Source organism: Panthera uncia (genome assembly GCF_023721935.1).
Source record: "Panthera uncia isolate 11264 chromosome C1 unlocalized genomic scaffold, Puncia_PCG_1.0 HiC_scaffold_3, whole genome shotgun sequence".
In the NCBI taxonomy this organism is placed as follows: domain Eukaryota; kingdom Metazoa; phylum Chordata; class Mammalia; order Carnivora; family Felidae; genus Panthera; species Panthera uncia.
In genome coordinates, this window is record NW_026057584.1 from 24030534 (window position 1) to 24058388 (window position 27855).

At 38.1% G+C, this 27855-nt stretch overlaps 1 long non-coding RNA gene across 1 annotated transcript in view; it reads left to right on the top strand.

The window, feature by feature from the left end:
* The first annotated feature begins 710 nt into the window (after positions 1 to 710).
* LOC125911232 (uncharacterized) overlaps positions 711 to 27855 on the top strand; it is a 51112-nt gene continuing 23967 nt past the window's right edge. The window contains exons 1-2 of the long non-coding RNA XR_007454291.1: positions 711 to 974; positions 19580 to 19701. This is a non-coding gene — a long non-coding RNA (uncharacterized LOC125911232). The remainder of the gene's footprint in view (positions 975 to 19579; positions 19702 to 27855) is intronic.

The window sequence follows — 27855 nt, forward strand, 5'->3', positions numbered from 1 at the left end:
TATGCTTCAGTGCTGGGTACAGGCTTTGTGAAATGCGGCTCAAGGCAATCATCAAGCTTGTTTCTCCAGTATATCTCACCTCTCACACTGAAGGATCACTGGCGAATTGCCCACACTATAGTGCCTACAGGGGCTCTGGCACTAGAATGGAACCTGGTGGTAGCACCTGGGAAAAGGGCACAGAGGTTACCCCGGTGCAGGAGGACATGGTGAGAACCAGGTCAAGGCCTTTTTGCCGGCGTCACCTCTCCTGTCCTGGGGCTGCCTCCTGCCCACTGAGCCTGGCTATCTGCTGGCAAAGCCATCTCTGATCCATCTGCCCACCGGGTCTCGGCAGAGGAGGTCCAGCCAGCAGCAGCTAGGAGAGGCGATGGTGTGCTCGTGTCCTAGGGCACGTCTTCTTGCTGACTGTGCTGCCCCGCATGCCGGAAGCAGAAGTGTAGGTCCAGCGCATTCGAGTTGTACCCGCTGGCCTCAGCCGAGGTGAAGATGATTGGCCTCCATCACAGCCTCTCCAGATTCTTCTGGTAGCTCCTCTGGAAGTCCTGGCCATACCTGGAAAGGCCCCAGGGTCAGGAATGTGAGGCCCACATCCAGATACGCTTGCCACACCACAGCTCCTCCAGGGTATCCTTCATGTACTGGGACCTTGCGCATGCGCGAGGAAGCGGAAGAGCGTCCGGTGATGGGCGGAGCCGAACTGGCCGGCCTCTCCGGGTGCAGTCGTGCCTGCGGCCCCACCTACCGCCCTGCGGCAGCCGGTCCCGCTACAATCTCAGATGCCTTTGGCCTCTAGCTTCCTGGCTGAGAGGATCGGCAGTCGGAGCACCAGGTCCTTGTATACAGCCCGCTGGACAGAGTTGCTCGTGACGACCCTTTACTGGTGGTGCGGCAGCTGCAGGACTTCTCAGGCCCACAGGCCACAGTGAATGAGGGCAGGGCAATGGCCCAGCTCCAGCCTTTCCTCAGGGCAGGTAGGAGAAGTCAAGGGAAGGGCAGAAGTGCACCTGAAAGACAGGGCGTGGGTGGGCAAGTGTGCTAGGCGGGTTAGTCCATGGTACTGGGGGCCTGAGCAGCAAGGAGAAGGGATGTGGTGGGTCAGGGTCCTGAGGACCCCGTTCGCCAAAGCTGACGTGGCCCAGAACGTGACCTCTGAATCGTTGAGGCTCCTGTGCCAGACCAAGCGCCACCCGGCGGAGGGGAAGTGCAAAACCCCAGAGGGAACCTACCCCACTGCAGTATAGAGTGTGTGTTCTCATTCAGTGGATCCCAGGCTGTGGGTGCTTTCCAGCACCTCAGGTTTGGACTGCTATCAGTTCGCACTTTTGGGCGCATCCCGTCCACCTCAGGTTTTTTGTTTGTTTGGTTGGTTGGTTGGTTTTGTTTGTTTGTTTGTTTGTTTTAATCAGTGTCTCTCTCACTAATGGGCCCACTGTCACATTGGGGATTCCTCTTTGCTTCTGGCTCTTGCTTTCTGTATGCGTTTCCACCTCTGCTTGAGAACTTTATTGCTGTCTTGGTTGTTCTGAGTCATCTCGGGTACTCTCGGCATTTGGGGAATGTCCCCACTGGGGGGGGAGATGATATTCCCAAGGGAGAACCTCCGTGGGGACTGATCTACCACCAAGATATCCAAGCAGGGATTGTCAGAATACTCAGGCCCTTTTCAACTATTAGAGGGTTCAACTCTATTCTTTTTTCTTTTCATTAAAATATTGCTGTGCTCTCATTGTGGATTCTCATGCTTTTGTAAGAAATAATACAGAGGTATTCCCACGTACCATTTACTCACTTTCCCCCATGGATAATGTCTTGGAAAATTGTAATACAGTATAATAACCAGGATCCAGACCTCCATATACTGTATATACAGCCCGTTTCCTCACTGCAAGGATCCTTCTCATTGCCTTTTCATCACTATATCACCTCCCTTATGCCCATTTCCCTAATGCTTGGCAAATACTAAGTTATTCCCCATTTCCAGAGTTCTGCCATTTCAAGAATTCTGTATAAATGCAAATTGTATGGTATATATCTTCGGGGAATTAAATTTTTCCTTCAACATCATTCTCTGGAGATTCATTCAGAGTGTCCACTATATAAACCCTAACCACCTGTTTTCTGTATTGGGAAGTGAGTACCCCAGTGTACAAATATATCAATACTTTGTCTCCTTTTTATTTGCTGAATGGTATCCTATGGTATGAATTGCCACAGTCAGTTTAACCATCCACCTTTATTTACTTATTTTTTAACCCCCTTTTTAAAATGATTATTTATTTTGAGAGAGAGTGTGTGTGTTTATGCACATGCATGAGCAGGGGAGGGGCAGAGAGAGAGGGAGAGAGAGAATCCCAAGCAGGCTCGATGCTCAGCCCTTAGCCTGAGCCACCAATTGAGCCCCCCAAGCACCCCTAACTGTTCATCCTTTAGAAGGATATAGAGGTTGTCTCGTGTTTTGGGCTATGAAAAAACATGCTACTGTTAACATTCCTGTACTGGTTTTTGCAAGAACCTAGGTTTTCATTTCTCTGGGGTAGATCTAGAATTGTGATCACTGAGTTTTGATGGTTGCAAATTTAGTGCTTTATGAAATGCCCAGAATGTTTTCCAGAGTGACTGTACCATTTTACATTCCCACCAGCAATGTGTGAGTAATCAGTTTCCTTCTCTAGTGTCTTCAAAGTCTCTTACCTTCACTACAAACAAAAGTATAGTCTATGTTGGCCTAGCAATTTACTTTTGGACCCCTAAAATCAATGATCTATTCTTATTGCCAAAAAATCAAATAGAAATTATTCAGCAGTGTATAACTGAAAATTTTATTTTATGAAAATAAAGTGGCTTAAGTTTATTTTGCATTTTAAAGATAATAACTAAATAATAGCATTAAAACCAATTTCGAATAACTTATATAAGCACCTTCTGTTAATATTCTGTTATTTTATAGACATGCTACCCTTTCTGTGGGAGATTTTCTCACTTTCAGCATAAAATGAAGAAAATTATTTTTAAGCCAACTTATGATGGTATCTTAAAGAGGCCCCTATAATGCATCTTAAAAACACATACGTATGGATAGCTAAAGAAGTATTATATTCATTAGGATGTCACAATAGTTTGTATATGCCTAAATTTTAATTACAGAAAATTATAATTTTAATCTTATCAGATTATACCAAAGAGATCAATTTCAGTTTTTTTTCTTAAGGAGCTTAATTTTTTTTTCAAAGATAAAGAGTTTGGCTCTGTCTTCAGACAACAAGTGAAATACTCTTATTCAGAGCACAACTGCAATAAATACTGTTTCAGTTACATTTTTAAGAGGAGTTCTCATCTACTTGTTTGTTTATTCACATTGATTTTTAAAAAAATCTGTTGGGGTGCCTGGGTGGCTCAGTCGGCTGAGCGTACGACTTTGGCTTGGGTCATGATCTTACAATCTGTGGGTTTGAGCCCCGCATCAGGCTCTGTGCTGACAGCTCAGAGCCTGGAGCCTGCTTCCAATTCTGTGTCTCCCTTTCTCTCTGACCCTCCCCTGTTCATGCTCTCTCTCTCTGTCTCAAAAATAAATAAATATTAAAAAAAAATTTTTTTTTAAATCTGTTAACTGATAGATTTGCATTTCCTTTTGGATTGTATAAATACAACTTTGAAAAACATTTATTTGTATTGTATTCCCTATTATAAGTACAGAAACATATCAATTTAGGACTAGTGAATGTTAAGCACATAGAAAAAATGTGAACATTTACTTTATGTAACTCATTTTCCAATAATGACCATTTTTCAACTGTTTTGCTTCTGATTCTTAAAATTATTTATCAATAATATGAAAATATGCAACATGTTCAGTTTAAAGTAGTATACCATCATATCAGCATATTTTATATTTTTTTCTTTTTTAGTATTCTTTAAAATTATAAATATAATAGACGAATATAATATAATAGATAAAAGTAATAGATGACCTTAAAAATTTTTAAATAGAGAAGTATAAATAAGCAATCAGGGGCACCTGGGTGGCTCAGTCAGTTAAGTGTCTGACTTCTGCTCAGGTCATGATCACGTGGTTCATGAGTTTGAGCCCCTTGTTGAACTCTGTGCTGACAGCTCAGAGCCCAGAGCCTGGTTCAGATTCTTGTCTCCCTCTCTCTGCCCCTTCCTTACTCATACTCTGTCTCTCTTTCTCTCTCAAAAATAAACAATAATCAAAGTCTTCTACTCATTTTCAAGAATTGGAGGTATATCCACTGAGACTTCTTTTTCTACCTTTTCAAACCATATTTTTCAATATGTATATACTTATACATTTTGTCACATTAAATTTGTCATCTCCGTAATATCTTGTAACTAACTTTTTTCATGTAACCTTATATTACAAACATCTACCTTGAATCAAGTTCCTTAGAAAACAGAGTTTCCCGGAAAAGCTGGTGGGCTAATTTATTAGTAAGTACAGTCCCAACCAATTACCACCTTAACAGCTAGGACACAGATTCTATTGAAACGAATGGAGTTGGTGGTACATTCTGGTGTCTAAAGCATATCTTTCCACGTTTGCTATGTCTTATAGCTTATTCATTTATATGGCTGAATAGAATTTCATTGAATGGACGGACTATAATTTATTTACATATCCTAACAATGATAATTTAAATGATAATAGGGAGAAAGGTAGTGAGAAAGGAAAAAATGAAAAGAGCTCGGGGGCACTTGGGCTGCTCAGTCTGGTAGTTGGATTCCTGATTTTGGTTTAGGTCATGATCTCAGGGAGATAGCCCTGAGTCAGGTTCTGTGCTGACAATGCTGAGGCCTGCTTGGGACTCTCTCTCCCTCTCTTTCTACCCCTCTCCCACTGCACGCACACTCTTTCCCTCTCAAAGAAAGAGAGAAAGAAAGAAAATGTTAAAAAAAAAAAAAAAAAAAAAGAAGGCATAACATTGAATACAAGTCTTGGGTCAGGACCATGTCATTGAATTCTCCCCATCCGAAACTCCAAACTCCACTCTTGTCTCCATTTAACTCTCTCAAGATCTGCTCCCAGCTGATATATATTATTAGTTAGATCCTGAAATGCCTTTAACATGACAGCTGGTACTGCATTTCTGTAATCAACTGTGCTAAGTTCTGACTTGGTTATTGCTCTAGAAGCAGTGAGAAACTCTGAGGGCAAATCTTTGGGTCTTGCAAATTTCCAGTTTCAGTGCAGTCATTAAATAGTCCCAAGGCAAGCAGAGGCTGTCCTGGTCTGGTGAGGAAGATAAGGCTGCTTCTATCAGCCAGGAGAACTTTGGAGAGTTCAGGAGTCAAGATTCCTAAGCTTATCCTCCCAAGTGTCCTTGTGCCAGATCTGAGGGTCTCAATCTTTTCTATCAGAGTCCTGGCTTTGACATGGGAAAACTCCTGAGGCTGTACAATTAGTTTCCTTTGCAGTTGTAACATTGTTATCATCAAATTCTGTTCTTTATTTTCACCAGTCTGTCCTGAGGCTTCAAAAGATGAGAATCTCCTTTAAGGGTGCCACAGAAGCCCTCTGGGTTCTGAGAATGCTTTAAGTTAGTAATAAACTGCCTTGGGTCTATCATTTTCTTTTTAAAAGTTATCTGGCCTTGTTAAAAGCTTGTTTCACTATCTTTTTATCTGTCATTTTCTCCACAGTGATTAAGCACTGCAGATACGTGGCCCCCTTCTTTCACCTCTACCTCAAGCCAGTTAACCACTGATGAAAGTTTAATTGTGATGCCATTGTTTGCCATGAGTTATCAGGGTCATACTTAACACCAGCAATTGTGTCTCTCTTGCTTTCAGGCAGATGAGCATCTAACTCCAAAATCCTATCCCAAAGATCTATGTTCTAGAATTTCTGGTACTAATTGTTTGAACCCTTATATTAATTTTCAGAGGCTGCTATTACAAATTACCATAAACTGAATGGCTTGAAACAACAGAAATTTATTATCTACCAGTTCTAGAAGCTAGAAGTTCAAAATCAAGGTGTTGATAAGAGCTTACTCCTTCTGAACTAAAAGAGGATCCTTTCTTGTCTTTTCTAGTTTCTGGTTGACCCATGAGTTCCTTAGCTTGTGGCAAGGTTAACTCCAATTTCTAAGTCTTCATGAGATACTCTCCCTATGTGTCTGTGTCTCATCTCCTCTTCTTATAAGGATATCAGTAATATTGGATTAAAGGCTAGCCCCACTTTAGCATGACCTCTCTTAACTAATTATATCTGCAATGACCCCATTTTTAATAAGGTCACATTCTGAGATATTGGGGGTTAAGATGTAAATATATCTTCAGTGGAGGGGAACAATTTAACTAAGAATGTTTCTTAGAAAAAGAGCCTGAGCAAACGATTAAGTGCTGATGCTCTTTATTTGAGAAGTTCAATGCCTGGGCTGTGAGAATAAAGGAAAAGGGAAGCAGAACAGAGAGGAATAAGGAATAATTATTGGTAAAATGTTATCATTCTAGCTGTACCTCACAACCAACCACAGTAAAACACAGTAGTTTGCAAGGCAGATGTGCTTACTTGCCCCAAATTCAAACTCAAACAAGTCCATCCCAAGGAGTGAGGAAAGAGGACTTATTTCTTGCTTTGTACCCTCCCGCATCCTGTCTGCCATTGCTTAGAATTTATCCCATAGAACCTTAACTCCTCTATAACTGGGTTGGGTTATCTAGACTGTTTAGCTACTGCTTGGGAAATCCTGCAGTGTGGTATTTCATCCATGTCAGGAAGCAGTGAGAGGAGCCAGAAACTTCAGGAATGTGACTGTACAGATATGTGAAGAGCTCTTAGGTTTTATCTTTGGGTCATCGCTATTTGTTCTATATTCCTAAGGAAGAGGAGTAAGAGTTAGTTGTCATGCCTTTTTCCAGTGTGATTATATAATTAATTACTCTGATATTTTTTTACAGTCTAGTTGTGCTGTTTGTAATTGTAACTCTGAGCATGGAGAACCTTTGAGAATCCCTTGGAAAATCAGACTCCTTTTCTATTCTATTTAGGATATTTGAGACCATAGTTTCCCTGCTGTGATTTCCCCAATGATCAGATGTTGTCTGCATTTTCTCTTCTAGTATTTTCTCCAGATGTCATCAGAATCTCTTTTTTTCCAGTACTGCTAATTTTTATTTAAATTTTTTCCCCTGTAACTTCAGTGTCACCAGGAGCAAGAGAAAAATAAGAGAATTATGCAGTTCTCCTATCTTGAACTGAATGCCCATTTGTTTAATTATTTTATTGTAAGAGTAAGTGTATGATCGTGCACAATTAATTTTACCTCACTAGGACTCTTTCTGCAAGGTGTTATTGATGCCACGGGTATTTGGAAAAGTAAATGTTCTGTAAGGTGATTTTAACCTCAGTACACTGTATAACAACAACCTGTTAGCACATTATATTAACAGAATTTTTTTTTTGTCCTAGTGATCTTTTCAACCCTCTGACCTTCCAAATACCTCCCTGTACTTCAGCTATTTAAAAATAGTAGTTAAAAATGAAAGAAAGAAGGAAGAGAGGCAGGAAGGGAGGAAAGAAGGAAAGAAAGGAAGGAAAACAGAAATAAAAAGAAAAAAAAATTAAGGCCACAAGATATTTTTGTGTATGTGTCTAATTTGGGTCTATAATCCAATTGTTTTGTCTTCCTCTTAACTTTGAAGCTTGGAGTATAACACTGCTTTATTTTCTTACTTTTGTCCAATAGTAGATTTGATTAAATGTTGGCATCGAAATATCTTAATTCCTTCTGTGTCATGAACTTAAAATTTCCAATTCATTATCAGGAAATTTTATTTATTCATAGAATAAATAGAATGGCATAGATGAAAGGGAGATGGGCAACAGACATAAACAAATGTTTGTTCCCCCTCCTCAAAGAAATAACAATTTGAGATTATTAAGACAGATCTGAGCCCAAATATTACAAAATATTACTTGGTCAGGAAAGAGGAGTATACTGTGTACAAGATGTATGAAGATGCCCACATCATGGTTCTAATTGAAATTGTAAGTATTGGGCACATCCTGCTTGTAAATTACACTATAATAGATTTACTACTAAGTTCTTCTGCATTTAAAAGTTAAAGTTATTTTCCATTTAGGAGTTAAAGATTAAACCATTTTGAGGGTAATTAACATAAGGAAGAAAAATGATAAGATCCTTGAGAAGAGACCACAATTAGAGATTTAGAGAAGTTTAGTAGATAAAGAAATGGGTTCATTGGCTAGAGAGGCCTTTCCTGACCATCCTCTCCATTCTTCTTTCTTTTCTTCTCTCTCCTGAGCTCCCTACCCTGCTTTACTTATTTTCACCACATTTACCACTACTCTGTGACATTTCAGTAATTATTTATTACCGACCTATCCCATTAGAATTTAAGCTCCATGAGGAAATGGCTTATTTCTATTTGTTGTATCCTCAGTTCTTAGGACCATGTTGTGTATATGGCTAGTTTTCAATAAATAGTTACTGAATGAAAGAATGAACTATATAAATGATTTTTAAAAATACTTTAAACACCCATCTAATGCTGGAACTGCCTAAATAACACATTGCTAAAGAGTAATCTAGGCAGTGTTACTATGGCATTCACTTTTAGTTATGGGGAACCTTCTGCTTTCCAAGGCAGTTCATTTTGTCTTCAGAAAATTTGACCATTAACGACATCTCTCTCTCTGATTAAAAGAAAAAAAGGTCTTGTTTTATACTTTAAACTAGTAAAGTACAATGGTAATTATTCTACCATATGGCAGTCTTTAATATATTTGGATACAGTTTGGATACCATTACTCTCCTGAGTGGTCTTTTGTTATTAGCCCTCAATCTCTTCAATTATTACTACTAAGGCATGATTTATGTTCTGTGTTAGTACATGGCTTTTTCTTCAAATAGGCATAGTGACACAATAAGAAAGAGAATTCAGAAGTATGTAACTGTGGCCTAACAAGAATTTCTTTATATGATAATAAAGTGAATCCCTGTGGGAAAATTCTCCGCTTCCCTTCCAAAAGGCAGTGAGTCTTTGGTTCTAGGGTCTTCTTTTGGGGTGGATTCTTAACTCTGCAAATTCAGGAAGAGGAACTGAGGAGGCAAGAGTTGCCTCATCTACTCATACATATCTTCGATTTCATCTATGATTTTTGCTCTTATTTTCTTTGCTGATCAAAGAAAATTTCAATAATTTCAATACTGTCACATTTAACTTGTCATTTACATCAGTTACTAAAACCAGATCAGTTTTTGTGGTTGGTCCTAGTTTTAGTTGATCCTAAGTCTTTTCTCCTGTCCTCTTCTCAGAGTACATCACAAGCCACATATGGCATTCAAAATAAACCAAAATTTCCAGGTGTAGTTTTTAAGTTTATTTATTTTTGAGATGGAAACAACATGAGCGGGGGGAGGGGCAAAAAGAGAGAGAGGGAGAATCCCAAGCAGGATGGACACTGCCAGCACAGAGCCCCATAAGGGGCTCGAACTCATGAAACCACAAGATCAAGACCTGAGCTGGAACCAAGAGTCAGAGGCTTAACCGACTGAGCCACCCAGGTGCACCTCTGGGTGTGGTTTGATAAACGTAATTCCAGGCTTGGATTATCACTTCTTTTGTTCAGTTAATGCTGCCCGAAACCTAATCTCCTTTTTGGAGAATCCATCACACTCATGACTCACCTTGACTTTGCCTTTGATCCGTATTGTCTCTTCTGTGCCAAACCTGTGCCATTGGCTTTTTGAACTTGAGAGCAAATCCCAAGATTTACTACTATGAGATTTATTCAGTTGCTCCATTGGCCAAGTTTTTTTTCATCCCATGTCAAGATCCTTTCTGGATTCTAATCCTTTCATCCTGGTTAGTCACTGCCCCACTCAGCAATCTGTAAATCAGGCTTTGATAAGCAGTTCTATATTTGTAAATCAATAGTAAAAGTGAACTGAATAGGAGCAAGTAAAGGAACTGTGATGCACATACAATTCCCTTTAGGTTTTCATTTGTCTAATTTTCAGTAGACTTTAGATATATTTGTTTGACCTATTATTGATTCATATAATTATCTTTGCTCTAGACCATATTTCTCCATATTGTCCAAAAGGAGTTCCTGAGAACTTGTGTCAAACACCTTCCTAAAGTCCTTATAGACTAAGGTTACCAGGTTTTACAGATGTAATGGCATAGTCCCTTTATAAAGGTGTGCAGGATATTCTTCCTGACTCTTCCAACTCACTCTCCACCCTGCTTCGTGCCCCTGGAAGCATTATATTGACTAGATTCCATCGTTCTATTCAGTCAGGAATTGTAAAAGGGCAGGAAAATAATGAGATTAAGGTATGTGTTTTTCCAGATCCCTGTCTTTACAGTCACAATAATCAGTGGCTTAGTATAAGTGGCTCAGTTTTTCTACCAATTCCTCTCCTTCAGCTAAAGATACAACTATAACTCTCTCCAGGTCCTCCTATGTGTTTCCCTCCTTTGTGCTTGAAATCTAAGGGTCAGGGAGGGTTGCAGAAGGTTTGCAACCTGTGTGGTCAAGAGGGCCCTGTGCTTGGTTTGATGCTCTTTGGTCCCTGTCTTGAAATTCTTAATAAATTATGAATAAAGGGCTCTGCATTTCCATTTTGCCCTAGGTCCTGCAAACTGTGTAGCCAGTCCTGCATGGGATGGTACTAGTTCTCCATAGCTGCTTCATTGTCCCTCTAAACTTCCTTTAACCATACCCCATGCTCTCGAAGAGGTTCCTTTATGAATTTTCTTGAGTGTCCCTCTGGTTGTGTGTGTTCCATGCCAGGACCCTGACTATAAAGAAAGAAATTAGAAGAGTATGATTTATTGGCTCCTACTAATCATGGCTTCTTTAGGTTTTCTGAACATAGTCTTTTATAAAAAGTTTTAAAATCTTAGCTGATGAAATCAGTGTAACTCTTATCTCTAATTTTTCAAATCTCCTTTCATCCCAGTTTGCAAAATTCATTGGCATTTGCCTATCACCAGTTTTATTACCCTTTATCGTTCTTGACAGCCCCTGAAAGTTCACTGCCAATGTTTGCTTTAATGATCTAGTTTGCAAGTTCCTTAGAGACCTTTTGAGATAATTCAAGACCAGAAGCTAACCTATCTTTCCTGCATTGAAACTCCAATGAATTCCCTATCAATGTTTTATCTTTTTTCAATACAAACAAAAGTTTTCTTTTTCTTTTTTGTTATTAGTCATTAATGATTTCAAACAGAGCACATTTTATTCCTTACCTTCTACTTGCTCTGATCAAAGGATAAAAAAGCTTATTTGATTGATTGACTGATTCATTGGTAAACCAGTTTATCTGGTGTCATAGACTTCCATAATCTATTGATTCTGTGCCACTCTCTAATAGGAATTCTTAGGTATGTTTTTTTTTTTTCTATCTCATCTTTTGAAAATGTTGAGAAAACAAAGATATTAACATAAATATTTAGAGACTTTGGTCAGCCTCCCACTTCCCTATAGCTCTAAGAGAATTCTTTATTATTTTTGATCTTTAGGGCTAGGCTTTTACATTTTGATTTGGGTCCTTAGAACAGAGAAAGACCAAATTGATTTTTAACAGAAAAAGCCCTAGAAAAATAAGTGGTTATAGGCATTTGAGTTTGGACTAAAAATGGAAGGTTTTAGGGAACAGTTAAAGGGAAGAATCCAGAAAGATGTTTAGTGTTAGGGAAGCACCTGCCATGAAAATGGATGAGGAATAAAGAGAAGGTATATGGTATTTTTATATAGCATCTCTTAAGAGACTTCTGTAAAGATCTGAATTACTTTTCCATGCTTTCTTGGCAGTTGTTGAATTGCATACATCACCATGCTTAGGACAGCCATGAAAAGGGCCAATGATGTTTGGACTTTATATATGTCCCTTTAAAATCTGAGCTCAGCAACCACATTGGTTTCTGTAGGATATCTGGACTTTTTCTTCCTCTGTGGCTTCATTTGCAATTGCACAGTCGGAATTACATTTATGTGAACTCCTGGAATCATCTCAGTATCTCCTGGAATTGACTCAGTATTTCCTGGCATAAAATCCAAGCCTATCTTCCCCCCCCCCCCCCCGCCCAAGTTAATATATAGTTAATTTAAATATTTTAGTTGATATTTTAAATATTTACCGATTTTTTGGAGAGCACAAGCTGGGGAGGGGCAGAGAAAGGGGGACAGAGGATCCTAAGTGGGCTCTGCGCTGACAGGCTGACAGCAAGGAGCCCAATGTGGGGCTTGAATTCAGGAACTGCAAGATCATGACCTGAGCTGAAGTCAGATGCTCAATCAACTAAGCCATCTCGGTGCTCCCTCCTTTTTTTTTTTAAAAAAATATTTATTTATTTTGAGGAGAGCACAAGCGGGGGAGGGGCTTTAGTTGATATTTTAAATTTGCTTTACTGCCTCTACTGTTTCTCTAAAGGTCCTCACTTAGTTGTTTTTTCAAATAATGTCAGAACAGTGTGACTGATACTTTCACTATCAAATGAAGAATGTCATCTTGCAGTGGTATTTACCAATCCCAGACTAAGTAGATGTCCTGTTATTGATAATAGCTATACTTTTCTGTGGATTAATAGAAAATATCAAAACTCTGTATGACCATTCAAATTATGTGTGCATGAAGATAAAATGCTATTTTAACTGTTGTTTACTTTTAGTAAGCAGTGTTTCTTACCTCCTAGAAGAGTAGCATCTAATAAGAGTGTTATTTCTGTGTAACAATTCAATATTGACACTGTAGGGTAAATTGAAGACATAAAAAAGATCCATGACTCTTTTTATTAGCTAAGCAACTATATCTGTTGGAAGGATTCCTCTTTTTTTTTTTTATATCATCTGCTTCACTTTCCTCCTCAAGCCACTGGTGCCTTGAGCCTTTATTTCAGTTACTGATGCATTCTGATTGTGCTTTAACTCAGGAACTGAATTTCATCTCTGGGTGCCTTTGTGTTGGCTGCTTAAGACATTCATGCCTGGGGGTACCTGGGCGGCTCAGTCAGTTAACCTTCTGACTTCAGCTCAGGTCATTATCTCACCCTCTGTGAGTTCAAGCCCTGCGTCAGGCTCTGTGCTAACAGCTCAGAGCCTGGAGCTCACTTCAGATTCTGTGTCTCCCTCTCTCTCTGCACTTCCCCTGCTCCATTTTGTCTCTCTCTCTTTCTCTTAAAAATAAGTAAACATTAAAAAAAAAAAAAAGACATTCATGCCTGTGTGCAGGGAAATGCCAAATTGAGATTATAGTTACTCCTCTATTTGGATTTTATATTTACATTTTTTTTAATGACTATACTAAAGTCTTGGTCACTATTTCTGCAATTATATTTTATGAGATACTAGTCCTGGCAGATTTTATTTTCAGAATAAAATAGAAATATTTATTATATACTCCTTCCTTTAAAATTACATGTGCATTCACATAATAAAAAATCTTTGAAAAGTACCACTGTAAAAATATTTGCTTAGCTTTGTTTAACCCAGGGATTAACAAATTTATGTTGAGAACCAAAACCATTTACAGCTACTAATTTATTGTCTATACTCTAACATGACTTTACTATGGCTATCTTTATTAGGTGGTTTCACTCTTCAGGAAACTTGTTCAGTAAGTTAAAGTTGCAAAAAAAATGATTATTAATTTTAGGAACTCCAAGAAAATCCATTTTTATAGAAATACTTCATTTATCCTCATCAGTGAAATATCCTTTCTCGGATAATAAAGCATCAAAAGAGAGTTTACTCTTCAAGAGTCTCTTTGAAACCAAATCCATGCTGTGTTAACCAATCCTATTATATGATGAACCTTTTGCAGTCCTAGTCAGACCCACCTTTAACCAGACTCCCCAAATCTCATATCTCTACTTTGTCCTCCCCACTTTGAGATGCTACTAAGACTGTTAAAAGCAGCTATTTTTCTTCCCATGGTAAGCAAGAAACTCAACCTTGCTTTGTCAACAGAATGTTTCATGGAATCAGCATTTGACAGTGTGATCACAGCATACTCTTTTCATGTAAACCTGAGGTACCATTGTTTCAAGGAATACTTTTGAGGACAGGTAGACTCACAGTATTGCCCAGAAAAATTCAGTGCTCATGAAACCCTGGGTCCAAACTATCAAAAATCACCTCCCCTCAAATTACATAATACTTATTCAGGAATTTTCCCTGTCAACATGTTTATATACACTGAAAGGCTAGCCCTTTCTTCAGGTATTTCCTATATGGATAATTTAACACCAGGATACAATTTTCCTTTCAATATTCACTGAGATGAAATTCAGTTTTTCTTCCTTCTGTGTGTTCCCTTGTGTAGGGTGGTTTCAATATAAGTTCAAAATAAGTTTATGTCCAGAATTTATTTAGAAGAGAACCAGTGAGATAAAGATGTTGGAAGTGTCTTCTGATTAACAAGTATGGTCTAATAAATTCATGAATGAATGTGACATAACAAGCCTTATATCAGTGAGGGCAACTCTTGGTCCCATAGCTGGCTGGGACTTCCAAGAAGATGACAGCAATTCTAGGCACCTCCCAGTTAACCTGTAGGCCTTACCCAGGGAGATACACCTGGGAGAATTTAAGTGATGCAGGACCTTCCCTCAGTCTCACATCCCTATTCTTCCAACCAGGATTACCTGTCGTTTGCTGTTTTGTCACCTACTCCTGTCCTCTCCTCTCAGATATACCCTTCTCCACAACCTCACCTCCTACCTCTGCAGAAAACAGAGGAGTAAAATTCACACTGTTGTGCAATTTTCCTGTATCTCATGATTAAAATTTCAAAAAATTAAAACAAAAATGGTGCACATGTAATTCCTGAATCTCAGTTTTCTCATTTGAACAATGTAAAGCCTCAGATAAATGTAAATCGCTATTGATGTGTAAAAGTGGTGATGAGCACAGGTGCTAGTTCACATTAAGGTAGAATAGGAAAAATGGTTTACTATCCTGGCCACTCTAAATATTTTCATTATATTAATACGGCTTTCAGTAAAATCTTAGTTTAAGAGAACTGTCATTTTTGTTGAGCTGCTCAGCTTTAGTTTTGAATTTAATTCATTCAGACGAGAAAACTACAGCAGTGATCAAAGGCATAATTATAACATATTTATAGCCTATTATTATTGTAACATTCTGAAGTAAAGGGCAAAAATTCCACCCAGTGAACTTGTTCTTCCTGTTACTGACACAAGATTGAGACATTTAAATGCTAAGACATGGATCCCTGAGGCAGAACATAAAATATTTATAATGAAGGGAGTATGGACCAATAAATTTCAGTTATGAATGTTTTTAGCTAGGAGAAATAATAAATAACCTTCCACAGGCAATATTTCAGTATGCATTATTATACCTCATCACATCAGATTTTCAGGAAACAATAATGATTGCATAGTAGGACACTAAATTACTCTCATATTTAATGAACGATTAAACTGTTAAGCTTTGATTAAGATATAAGAGCCTCCCTAATTTGACTGTGAGATGTGGTTTGCTTGGAAAAATATAGTTTATGATAGTACCAATAAAGATTGTAACGTATATAATTTCTATTGAAAAAAAGAATAATTTCAGATATAGGTAAGCTTTGAAAAAGAAATATCAAACTGTTAGGTTTGGGGAAAGAGGAAAAAGTAGCATTTGAAAATAGGGAGGTAGATTATTTACTCTTATCTCTAGTACATTTTAACAGTTTTAAAAATTGGTAGGGAAAATGACTTAAATTTATCTGATTATGCATAGGTATTGCTAGGAGATATTATGATACCTGAGAAATAATGCAGGATTGGGTATCAAAAGATTTAAGTCAAAGTTCTCACTTTGTAGCTCACTAACTCTGACTCTCCTCTGACTCTCTTGTTTCTTTGTTTGTGAAGCAATAACAGGAAGACGTAATTGCCATGGTTCTTGTTACGGGTCTTAGCCTGAGCTCTCCAGGAAGCAGAGCCTCAGTGCAAGTTTTTTTGGAATTTGTGATCTTGGGAACTGGAAGTACTGAGGAATAGGAGGAAACAGAGTCAACACAAAGATGAGTTGCCAGCAGGCCATTGCTATAAGTGCTGCTTGCTTGATCACCAAGTCCTGTTTGAAAGCCTTCACGTGAAATGTGAATCAGGAACATCTTCCTAGAGGAAGAATGAGAAAAGAATTAATCAATCAGTTTCCTTCCTCCGTTAGTCCCCCATGGGGTGTGTTATAGACTCAATTGTGTTCCTCTCAAATTTATATGTCGAAACCCTAAGCCCCAGTGCCTGTGAAAATGACTATATGTGGAGATTGGTCCTTTAAAAGTGATTTAAGTCAAAGTGAGACTCTTAGAGTGGGCTCTAATCTGGTCTGACTGGCATGCTTACAAGAAGAGGAAGATTGGACAGAGATACGCCAGTCTGTGCACACCTTGATCTCAGACTTCTAGCCTCCAGAACTTTGAGAAAATACATTTCCATTATTTGAGCGACCCAGTCTGGGGTATTTTACTATGGTGGCTCCAGGAAGCTAATACCTGGTGTTAACTCCCCCATATTCTGGATTGTACATATGTGAGTTGACGGTAGGTTCCTTCCCTGTCCCCAACATGAGGTTTCAACACAGTGGGAAGCAAGAGATGGGGTTCTGAGGCAAAGTGCTGTCTACATACACCTGTGGGGCACTGACCAGATCTTTCACAAACCAAGTGGCCAATTTGTTGTCTGGATAGGTGAGATGAAGAGAAACCCAAGGAGGTGCACAGAAGATATTAATACACTATGCAAAAGCACTTTAAAGCTATAGGGTTGTTATTAATAATACTCAAGGATAAAACTGCTTATTGCTGCTTCCTGGATTTATGTAGGATTCATTAAGAATATGTATGGTTTATGACCTCATAATTATATTACTAAATTTTGTTTTAAATCATGTTTATGCAGAACTCTTGTGAGACCAAGGGGAAATAGCCACATGTTCCCTCCAGAGAGCAAGCAAAATTTAGAGTCTTTAAAAATGAGTAAACAGGTATACACTTGAAAAGATAAAGCACTAAATAAAATTTGGCATGGCTTTCATTGCTTTTGTGTATGTGCCTGCTGCCCCTGAAGTCCTTAGCACCAGCATTTAGTCTTCAGATTCCATGTACTGTGGTCTATTGCAAAGAATCCTGAATCGGACACTCTAGAGAGATGAGTGATTTTCTTGGTCACACGAGGCGTGCGTATGGTTATAAGTTTGGTTACGTGAGACCACAAAAGCTTTCTGTTATATTTGTGGAGATGTCGGGAAATATCTCCATATTTCAGGGGTAGTTAAAGGGTTTGTGGATTGGTGAAGTGAGAAGGAGTCAGAGGAAATGTGGTTTCTGTGGGTGAAGACATGGAGTCAGGAGTCCTGAGTGCTCTGACATGTTCATGTGTGGAGGGGGACAGGAACATGCTCATGAGGAAACCAGCAATTGAAAACTCACCAGTTTTGAATTTTCCATTTCAACAAATGTGACCCCTGATGTGCTTCATGTATGCATTCTGCTCTAAGAAGAAAACAGGTTGGAATTCTCCGTCAAAGATAGCATTGAATAGGAAATCAAACTGGTTTTTATAACAAATATTACCAAAATGTTGCTTGCTGAGGAGTTTATAAATGTTGGTAAGATGAAATGTGAACATTAAAATTGTAGGCTTTGCATAAGTCATCATTTAATAAATACCTTATTTACCTAATGACTACCTTATTTACCTAATAGCTGAGAAGGAGAAAATAGGAGACAGATGCATTTGCTCACCCACTGTTTAGCTTTGTGCTCATCTCTGGCTGAATGCCATTTCCAGGTGTTTGGTGTTGAGCCAGATACTAAAATTAGACATTTGGTACAGCCCTGTTGAGACACAGGGGTGACGTACGAAAGCTTGTTCAATCCTTGGCCCTTGACACTGCTATTAGAGCCTCTCTTTCCAGGGCTGTCAAACTCACCTCCCACTTTAAAGGAAAGTGAAATAAATAAGATAGAAATGTGAACAGAAAAATCTATCAGACCCCAGATGTTAAAGCAAGGTCTCCTTCAAACTGCACTTGTTTACTTAAAAATTTTAATTTCTTTTTATTTCTTTGGAAACACATGGAATTTGAGTGATGCTTTCATCCTTTTTAGGGTTTGGTCCAAATCTTGTTCTAAAAGTGCCTGTAGATACGTAACATTGTAAAGATAAAATCTTAATAAGCAAACCCAGAATTTCAGACATCAAAACAAAAAGGAGTATGCCTGTATGTGAATTCATCAGATTATGGAATCTAATCACCAGTCGTGCAGATCCAGAAACTAGTTTGTTAGTACCCTCAGAGAGTACTGCAAAGTGATGCCATTAACCAAATCCACGGCAGAATGTTGTCTGATACAAGTTATAATGAATTGTAATTAATTGATTGTTTACATTGACAGGTCTGCTTGATTTGCTAACCCACATATTCTAGGATAAAATGATTTTAGCAAGTGCTTATCATCTGGATAGGTATACCTTATTGCTTTGAATATTTGTGCTATGTTTTGGGGGGAAATAAACATCAAGGGATTTTTGGATAAATGTGAAGAAAGTATCAATGGTTCAAAAGTAAAGGGTCAGAGGGTACCTGATGATGGTTGACCAGTCCTTCATTTTTGCTGTTAGGAAGTAGAGATTATAGACCTCTGTCAAGCATGTAAGTGAGACCTTCCTGACCGGCATCTCTCCACCACTACAGAGACTCCAGGGTCAGACCTGACATGGATTTTCTATGCTAACTCTCTACCAAAATGTGAGGGCTCAGCAATAGCTGTCCGGTGGCTAGAAAGGGTCAGAGAGCCGTTTGTCTTGGTGCTGCTAACTTTCCTTACATCCAAGTCTAAGGGTGGACACTGCCTGCTCACTTTCCCCTATTGCCAAAGTTTAAGAAATACCGGGTTTCCATGGTTGAGGGGAGGAAAGGTAGAGGAGGATTTACATGTTTAATATTTTGATCTCTGAACTGCAGTGAATGGAACTCTGCTTTAAAATTCCAAATATCAGCTGTGCTTACTTCGCTTCCACACATATTAGGAAGGAAAGTTGAAACTAGAAAAAGGGCTGAGAGAAGACATAAATCTTTTCCGTGCCTCAGGCCCAAATCGGAACCAAAGTACTCCCTTTCCCAGGCTTGAGATATCTGGAAAGCAGGAATTAGCAATCCTGAAGGTTTTCCCAAGAGCAAGAATTTCAAGCAAAGAGAGATGGCTAGCCTTGGGGATGTTTCTTCTCAGACCTGGTGAGGCCTGATAAAATGCCCCAGCCCAACATACCCACAGAATACAGAATTCCTGTCCCCACATTTATCTCTCAGGCTCCATATGGTAAATTTTAACTGTCTTGATTCCCATTTATCTCTTACAGTCTCACTTTCCCGTCTCTCCACACAATCAACTTTCTCCAGCTTTCTTAAAATAATCAGTTGATTCTAGTTAAGCCTCTTCTTTTGGTGTATGGCATGAGCAACATTGGATATTTTATCATTATTAGGGAATCCAATAAAGTTCATTGTTACACAGTATGTTGATCACATTTTCAACTCAGATTTTTTTTCAACCTCCAGACATATTTTCAAGTGAAGCATTTTGAAATTTAAAACAATGAGTTCAGGTGTTAATCTGAAAGAAAAACAAAAAGAAAGAAGCAAAAGACAACAACAACAACAACAACAAACAACAACCCACAGTAAGTAGAGTACTTTCCCTGTATTTCCAGACTTTTTGGACATTTGGGTGTATATTCATTGTATTTTTCCAGATTAAAATTGCTTGAAATTTAGAGGTATTACAAAATATTTATTTTGAAATATTTTGAACATTTTTAAAAATGTAACTAACATACAATTTAAAAATTAGTTTACTGGTTTTTCAACTTTTCAGGTACTTGTGATTCTTTCAGACAAACACTCAGGCTCATACTGCTTCATACTCCTTATAGTTTTAAACAGAACAAGTCCTAATGGTATTTACTGTCACTTAATACTGGCTACTGACTGATTTATTATGAAGGTTTTGTCTTCTTTGTTTTTTTCATGTCAATCTGATTTTTTTAAAGGAATTTTGGAGTTCCATTTCCAGCATAAATAATGAATGCTCACAAAGAATCCCAAATGTTTTGCCCTTGACTTTGTATAGTCTGTGCCAGAACAATTATTGCAACACCTAAAGCAACAGGAACTATTCAATCGAGGTTTGAACCCTAGAAATAAATCCATTGTGCCTCACTTAGCAAAGCTGTTGTCAGCCTCTGTGCAGCTCATGTTTACAATAAGTGAGGAATAGTAATGCTATAAATTAAGAATTTAAACAAAGTCAGAATATAACCAGTGTTAGTCAAAATGTCTTCTGGGTACTGAGAAAGCCTTATGACAGGAGAAATAATAAGAGTAGGGGAACAGATAGTGTGTGGAGTTGGGAACTCAGCTGAATTCATGCTTTCAGCTTCTTTCAAAGGTGATATTAACACTTAACCAGTGTCTGCCTAGGTCTCCAGGCCTCTAGGGCAAGCCCTGGAGCTTCGGTGATTTGTAAAAGGCCAAGTGTGGTTGAAAGTAATGGTAGTCCCTGTCTGGTAATCATGGTCAGACAGTCTCCAGAAGCTGGTGAGGTGCTTCTGTTTGAAATATCAGAAATTTCTGAGTGTTCTCGGACCAGTGATGCTTACCTCCTGAAACCTGAATCCAGGGTCTGACAAGTCCCAACATACCGTAGCTCCTGATACTTGCAAAGTCTGTACTCAGTCTAACCTATTGATTCCCTGAACTTGTTGCCTGAGGCAGAGAAGGAGCTAATTAAAAGAAAATGGAGCTTTGAAAATCTGAGAATCTCTCTGAGATGCTGCCACTAACCTCCGGAATTTGAATCACTGCCCAGCACAGGAGCTAACAACAAATCAGATTCTCCATGCTGCTGAACTGGGAGTGAGTTGCTTTAAAATGGGGAAAAAAAACACATAAACCTCACTGCTCCCATATAAATTTTTCCCTAAGATATTTAACAAAAGAAATAATAAAATGAATCAGTATTTATGTATGTATGTATGTATGTATGTATGTATTATTAAATATTAGTTACTTTTTAAATAACTCTGGGCATTAAGGACAATTTCTTCCATTTTTATAAGTAGGAAAAATGAGACAGAGAGAAGTTAGGTAATTTTTCTTACGTAATTGGAGTCAGCCAGAAAGACAGTTGGATGAGATTACAACTCAGAGTTGCTGACATTCAAATACATGTGAAAACCACTAGACCACATCGTTATCTTTCTTTTTTGAGTCGACTATAACAAAACAGCACTTAAATGCTTACAAAATCCTTGCCTGTATTGTTCTGAGGCAGTTTCTAGGTAGAAGAAACAAATCACAAAATTGTTGCTAAATACTAGTCATGATGGTTCACCCCTTCCTCTTCAAACACACCATAAACTTTGGAAGGTGGGAAAAGATTTAAAGTACTATCAAAGCCCTAGTATTTCTCTGGTTACACTTATGGCCACATTTAGATTGTATCACTTCCAAAAAAGCTTTAAAGGCGTTTTGCCAGGTTGGCTCCTTCTTCCCAGGCAAGGGTCAAAAAGATAGGAATAGACCATAAGGCTATCATTAGATGAAAACAATGGACTGGGAATCATCGTTGTCCAAAATTCCTAAACCTACTTCCTGTGTCAGATAGCTTACTAGTAACCCACGAATGTTCATCCTTCCACATTCTGAATAAAATTATATGTAAATAAAATGGCTTCCAATTTTACTTCCAAATTTTATTTATTTATTTATTTCCAATTTTATTTATTTATTCCCAAATATGAGTTTATTCCAGAATAGCCATATTGGGTCTTTTCAGATGACCAAGAATAATTCACACTCAAAAGTCAAAACTCTAAACCAGGGTACAATCTTAGCAGCATGAATTAAGACACTAAAAGTTGAGAAGCGTGAAATCAATCTAAGTTCAGACTCTTGTAGTCTTACTTTGTCCATATGTCTCTATACAAACCAGTCCAAAATTTAGTGGCTTTGTTAAAACTGATGTATTATTTCTCATGGTTCTATCAGTAGGCAAGGTGGTTCCTGTGCTACTTTGCCTTGGGTCATTCAGGTGGTTACATTCTGTTAAAGGTTCAGGTGGAGTGTCAAAGATGGCAGGCAGGTGGTGGTAGCTGTCAGCTGGGTCACTTCAAGTCTCCATGTGACCTCTGTTTCTTCAGTAGACTAGATTGGCTTCCTTACCTGGAAGTTTCAGGGCAGTATTCCAAGAGGGCAAAGGCAGAAGCTGCAAGGCCTCTTGAGGTCTAGACACCTAAATTCACATATCACTTCAGGCATACTCTATCAAAGCAAGTAACAAGGACAGCCCATATTCAAAGCAGTTGAAAAATAAGCTCAACTTCTGCATGGGAGAAACAGTAAAGTCCTATAACAAAGAAACATGAGTATTGGCATGGGAAGAATTTGAGGCTATTAATCATCTATCACATAAGATATATAAGGAAAATGAGAAAATAAAGGAAAGAGTTCTGTCCTCTACATGAAGACAGAGATTATGGAGAAGGGAATCACAATTTAGCCCAGTATAATAGACACATCAGATAACTAACTCAAAAATAGGGCACGTTCTTGGCGTGTCTGGACAGTCAGCTAAGCATCTGACTCAGTTTTGGCTCAGGTCACGATCTCTCAGTTTGTGAGTTTGAGCCCCACATTGGGCTCTGCACTGAGAGTGTGAAGCCTGCTTGGGATTCTGTCTCTCTCTCTCTCTCTCTTTGCTCCTTCCCCACTCATGCTTTCTCTTTGTCTCTCAACAATAAATAAAGATTTTTTTAAAAAATAGGATGAATTCTTGATTTTTGAGATTTTGAGGGGAGATAGATCTAGTGTAAACACTGTCCTCATAGCATAGATACTGCCCCCTAAATCCTGGGAGTCTTGGAGTTCTTACTCAGATACCAAAATTTCACCACATACTCTGTTTTTAAGACACGCACACACAGTCACACACACACAACATTGAACTGTGGATTGCCATCTGAGGCAGGCCAATCCTCCCATACTTTCAATACCTGTTTCTCTGGAATGATTAATGTAATACAAGAAATAATGGATAATTAGGACAATGAGCTGGCAAGAAGCTGACAAATGTGCCCCAGATCGTGTGGCTCACCAGGACAAACATTCCTGGTACAAAGACTAAAGTTTGAGAATTTGTCTACTACTTAATTTGGAATTCTCAAAACAATCTATGAGCTACGACTTCCATTGCCCTTTTATTTTTATATGGCATAAGGAGTGAAGGATTTGAGAAAAGGTTGAGGTGAAAAGGTTTACTCAAGGTTATAAACTCAAAAGATTAGAACTATGAAAAAATTACTTGTAGACTCACTGAACTAATGTTCTAAAAAAATTTCATACAGTATTTAATAACTTAATATTAAGGACATTTCTGTCAATTATAATTATTTTATCCTTTGTTTACTTGACTCTGAAGAGTTTCCTTCCTTCCTTCCTCCCTCCCTCCTTTCCTTTCTTTCTTTCTCTCTTGAAAAGAAAGAAAGTAACTGAAAAGTTTACCTGGCAAAGAGAGTTTTAGAGTTTTCTTGTGTAATTGCTCTGGGAAGTTAAACTAGTTGGTTTGCTTTTTTAGAAGGGCAAGTCCCACAAACTCAGTTTTTAATATACACACAAATGACAAGAATGTCACAATGGAGATACTGTAAGACAAGAAATGAGCTATTATATGGATTTGGTCTAGGGTTAAACCACCGTATAACTAATACCACTTAAGAATTCCAAAAGAAAACTCCAAATAGTGTTTTCTAAGACCAAATTTTAATTAGTACACAACAGAGGAGAAAAGAATATGGTGACAAGTTTTTTAAAATGTACAATTAACTTAATAAAGTTGTCCTTTTAGAGCTACAACTTGTCTCCATGAATTTAGGAGAGAACAATTCTGTGCTAATTGAGGTTTTAATTTTCTACACGGTTTGCATTTAAAGAATGGTCAAGGAAAATGTAGTAAGACCTATGAATTTTTTTAGAAACTTCATTGTTGAGTTCCAGTTCTTATACTAATGTCATTAGAGAACTTTCAATGTGACCATTATGCTCAAATGATTCAATTCAATCTCTGTATCAATTTCTTTTTCTAAGTGTTGGGTTTATATAATGCAAAATACTGCTAGATGGAACAAAAATTAAACAAGGAATACAATCGCATGTAATGGTTTTGTCAGGGAAACATAGAAGTTTGTTTCTACATATAGTTCCTGTGTGACCAGGGTTAGATAGTTATCCTGGGGAGTGAGCCAGGGGGTGCTAGATAATATGGAGAATTGGGGGGAAAATAGTGCTGTTTCCTGATCAAACCTCAGAGGTAGGCCTTAGTGAATTATTTTTTAACTTTTCTTTTGGGGGCATGCAGATTCTTGCAAAGTAAAAGAATTTAGATATTTCTTACGCTTTTTCATGTTTTTCAAGATTCCTTTTCTCTAGGATCCCCCTACCTATGCATGCGGTAGACTGACTAGCACTATTATGATCCTCTTATATGTATTTTCTAGACCGTGAAACCCAAGAAGTGTCTTAACTAAGTAGAGAGAAAATGGGTGCTTTTATTCTAGTTCGTATGGTCATAGCCAGACTTTAGTAGTATCATTTTTAGCTGAATAGTTATGGCTGTCATCTAGTTGGAAGAGATACTTAAGAAAGAGTTTATGATAATGTTCTCTTTTGCCTCCTTGGATCAATATTTAGTTTTCTACCTCTTAAAGGGGAAAGAAAGTTTTAAAATATAAGGGATTTGAGGTTCTTAAAAAAGACATTGTGTACAAATTAGCATGTGCTATCATAATGTGGTACTGGGGAAGTCATAGAATATTTTAGTATTAAAAAATAATCTCTACTGCATTCCAGAATAGACAGCTGCAGCTTGATTGGATGGTTTAATTTCTAGTGGTGTAACATTTACTATTGCAAGACAGTTAATTCCACTGTTGGATAAATTGTTGGAAAGTCATTTTTAGATTGAATAAAAATTTGCTTTCTAACACTTGCACTCATTGTGAGGCTGCTCTGGACTAATGGATTTATTATTTATTTATTTATTTATTTTCAATGTTTATTTATTTTGAGAGAGATCTAGAGAGGGCATGAGTAGGTGAGGGGCATAGGGAGAGGGAACTAGAGAATCCCAAACAGGCTCCACATTGTCAGCGCAGAGCCTGATATGGGGCTCAATCCCACAAACTGCGAGATCATGACCTAAACTGAAATTAAGAGTTGATGCTTAACAGACTGAACCACCCAGCTGCTCTTGACTTTGTAGATTTAATAAAAATAATAATTTTTACTATAGGAAACATCTACATAGCACATATTATTTTAAGTGTTTCACATATGATCTTTCACATTTAATCCTCACAACAACCTTGGGAAGTAGGTACTTTTATTATCCCCATTTTACAGATGTGGAAACTGAGGCACTGAATTGCCCAAGGTCATACCACTGTTAAGAGGCTGAGTTGGTATTTGAACCCAGGCAGCTAGATTCCAAGCCTTTTGCTATCAACAAGTACAGATATGCATCAGACTGTTAACAACCACCAACAGCAGTATTTAGTATTTAGGAATTGATAGAAGGAACTGTACATCAGCAGTTGTTGCAACCAACAAGCCTTTTTTTTTTTTTTCTTTTTAGCATTCCCAGCATCTAACTGCAAACTCAGAAAGCCATTGTAATAAATTTAGTTTGTAAGTGGCTTCATTCAACAAATATTTATTGAGTGACTACTATATACTGGCATTGTGCTATACATTTGAGATTTGTTGAGAACAAAGACATCATCCCTGTCTTCTTAACAATTACAGTTAATTGGAAAATAAAGACACAATAACAAGTCTGGTAACTATGGTAAGGGATATATGAAAAGCCATGAGAGCATACATTTCTTAAATCTAATTTGTCCTGGGATTACAGTAACCCTTCTAAGGGCATACCCATTATGCTAAAACTAGAAAGACATATAAAGCTTAGCTAGAAGAACCTGGGAGGTAGAGGTTCATAGGGTGGGGACAGTGTACTGGAAGAGGAAACAAAACAGGGAATATCTTAGTACCTGAAATAAAGTTCATATTATCTTTGGTTGGATTCTTCAGTAGCAGATCCTGAGGCATGAGTTTGAGTGAAAGTAGCTTATTTGGAACATGATCAGAGAAAAGTAAACAAGAAAGATTGGGAAGGTAGGAAACCCAGTACAGAATGCATTCATGACCAGGCTACTTCTTTGAACATTGGGGCTTACTCTCACTGTGGAACTCTGGAAAACTGCATAGAATATGCCTGAGAATTGTGATATCTGAAAGGTGAGGAAGGCAAGGTATTTATTTATCAATTCTATCTGCAGTTGATTGAAGGCTGTTCTTAGGGATGTTAACTCCCCAGAATTTCTATGTTGGCTAGCACGTAGGTCAAATAAGCTCTTATAGTCAGAGAAAGCTCTCATGCAGAGTCACAGGCATTTGAAATAAAATGTGTTTAGGTACAGTGTCCCATACTGAGTCCTCTCTGCTCTCAATGGACCTCAAGGTTTTTGGTCACAATTCAAACAAACAAACAAACTTATAATGGGAGAGATATGGGGACAACTATAGTCTTTGTTGCTGCAGTTAATCCCAAGGCAAAATTTGAAATATATAATTTGTGTCTTCTACCAGTTATTCTAGATTCCTCTCACCTTGGTCAACACTCACTCTTCCAAATTGCTTGTCTGGTGGGATTACCCAGGACTTCTTCCCTTCATCTCCAAGTAGTCTGAGCATTTTGTTCTCTTTCCACATGAAGTTGACAATTAGGTGTGCTATTCAGTTTGCCTTTACCGTGGTCTTTCAAGGCCATCTTGACTTGGGCTGTGTGTTTTAGCAGTAAATTTGTGGCCCACCTCAATGTATTGAGGTAGCCTATCACATCTTCAGAATTTCCCTATTGGATTGTATATGTGAACTGAAGGAGAAGGGTAGGTATGAGCTACTTTTTTCATGTTAACTTGTACCATGTGGGCCTTTTAGAACCCAATTCTCACTTTCATATTACCATGTAAATGTGTAGGAGCAGTCGTTCCAAATATAGCGTTTGCTATATCTAACATATAGAAGTAGAAGGGGAAACATGTGGGAACTTATCCTTTCACTTTGAGTAGATATCCAAGAATACCTCCAGATAATGACCTCTAAAAACCTCACCAATATGGCAAGATCTTGAGTCATTTTAGAGTTTGTCTGTCATCCTCTGGTGAACAGATATCTTATCAGTGGCACATATTTATGTCATTTCCTGCTTTTCAGATCCATTAAAATAATAGGTTAGTGTCATGTTTGTGAAAATGTCATTATCAAGGCTATATTATGATAGAGAGAAAGAGGGTTAACTTAGGCTTGAAGCAAGACTATAAATGTATATTGTTGTCCACTCCAGGTGAAAGCAAACTTCTCTTGATGAGAGAGTTCTTTTTTGATGAGATTGGAAATAATGTAATCTCTAGATGAATAGCCTTCTACAAGTTCCAAAGCCATTTTGATCTGTTCTAGTTAAGATACCACATCTGGAAAAGCACCTGCAGTTAGGTCTCTGTGTAGAAAACCCACCCTATTCCTGAGTTTTTCTTTTATTCTCACATGACTACTATATTCACCATACTGTTGACATCAGATGTGTGGAGGTTTTCCCATACCAAACAATTCTATGACACCAGCTGGGGATCCTACATTTTAACTCAATTCTGATACTGATGTATTTACATCTGATACATCTTGTGTAGCAAATTCATCTTTGCATGTGAACATTCTAT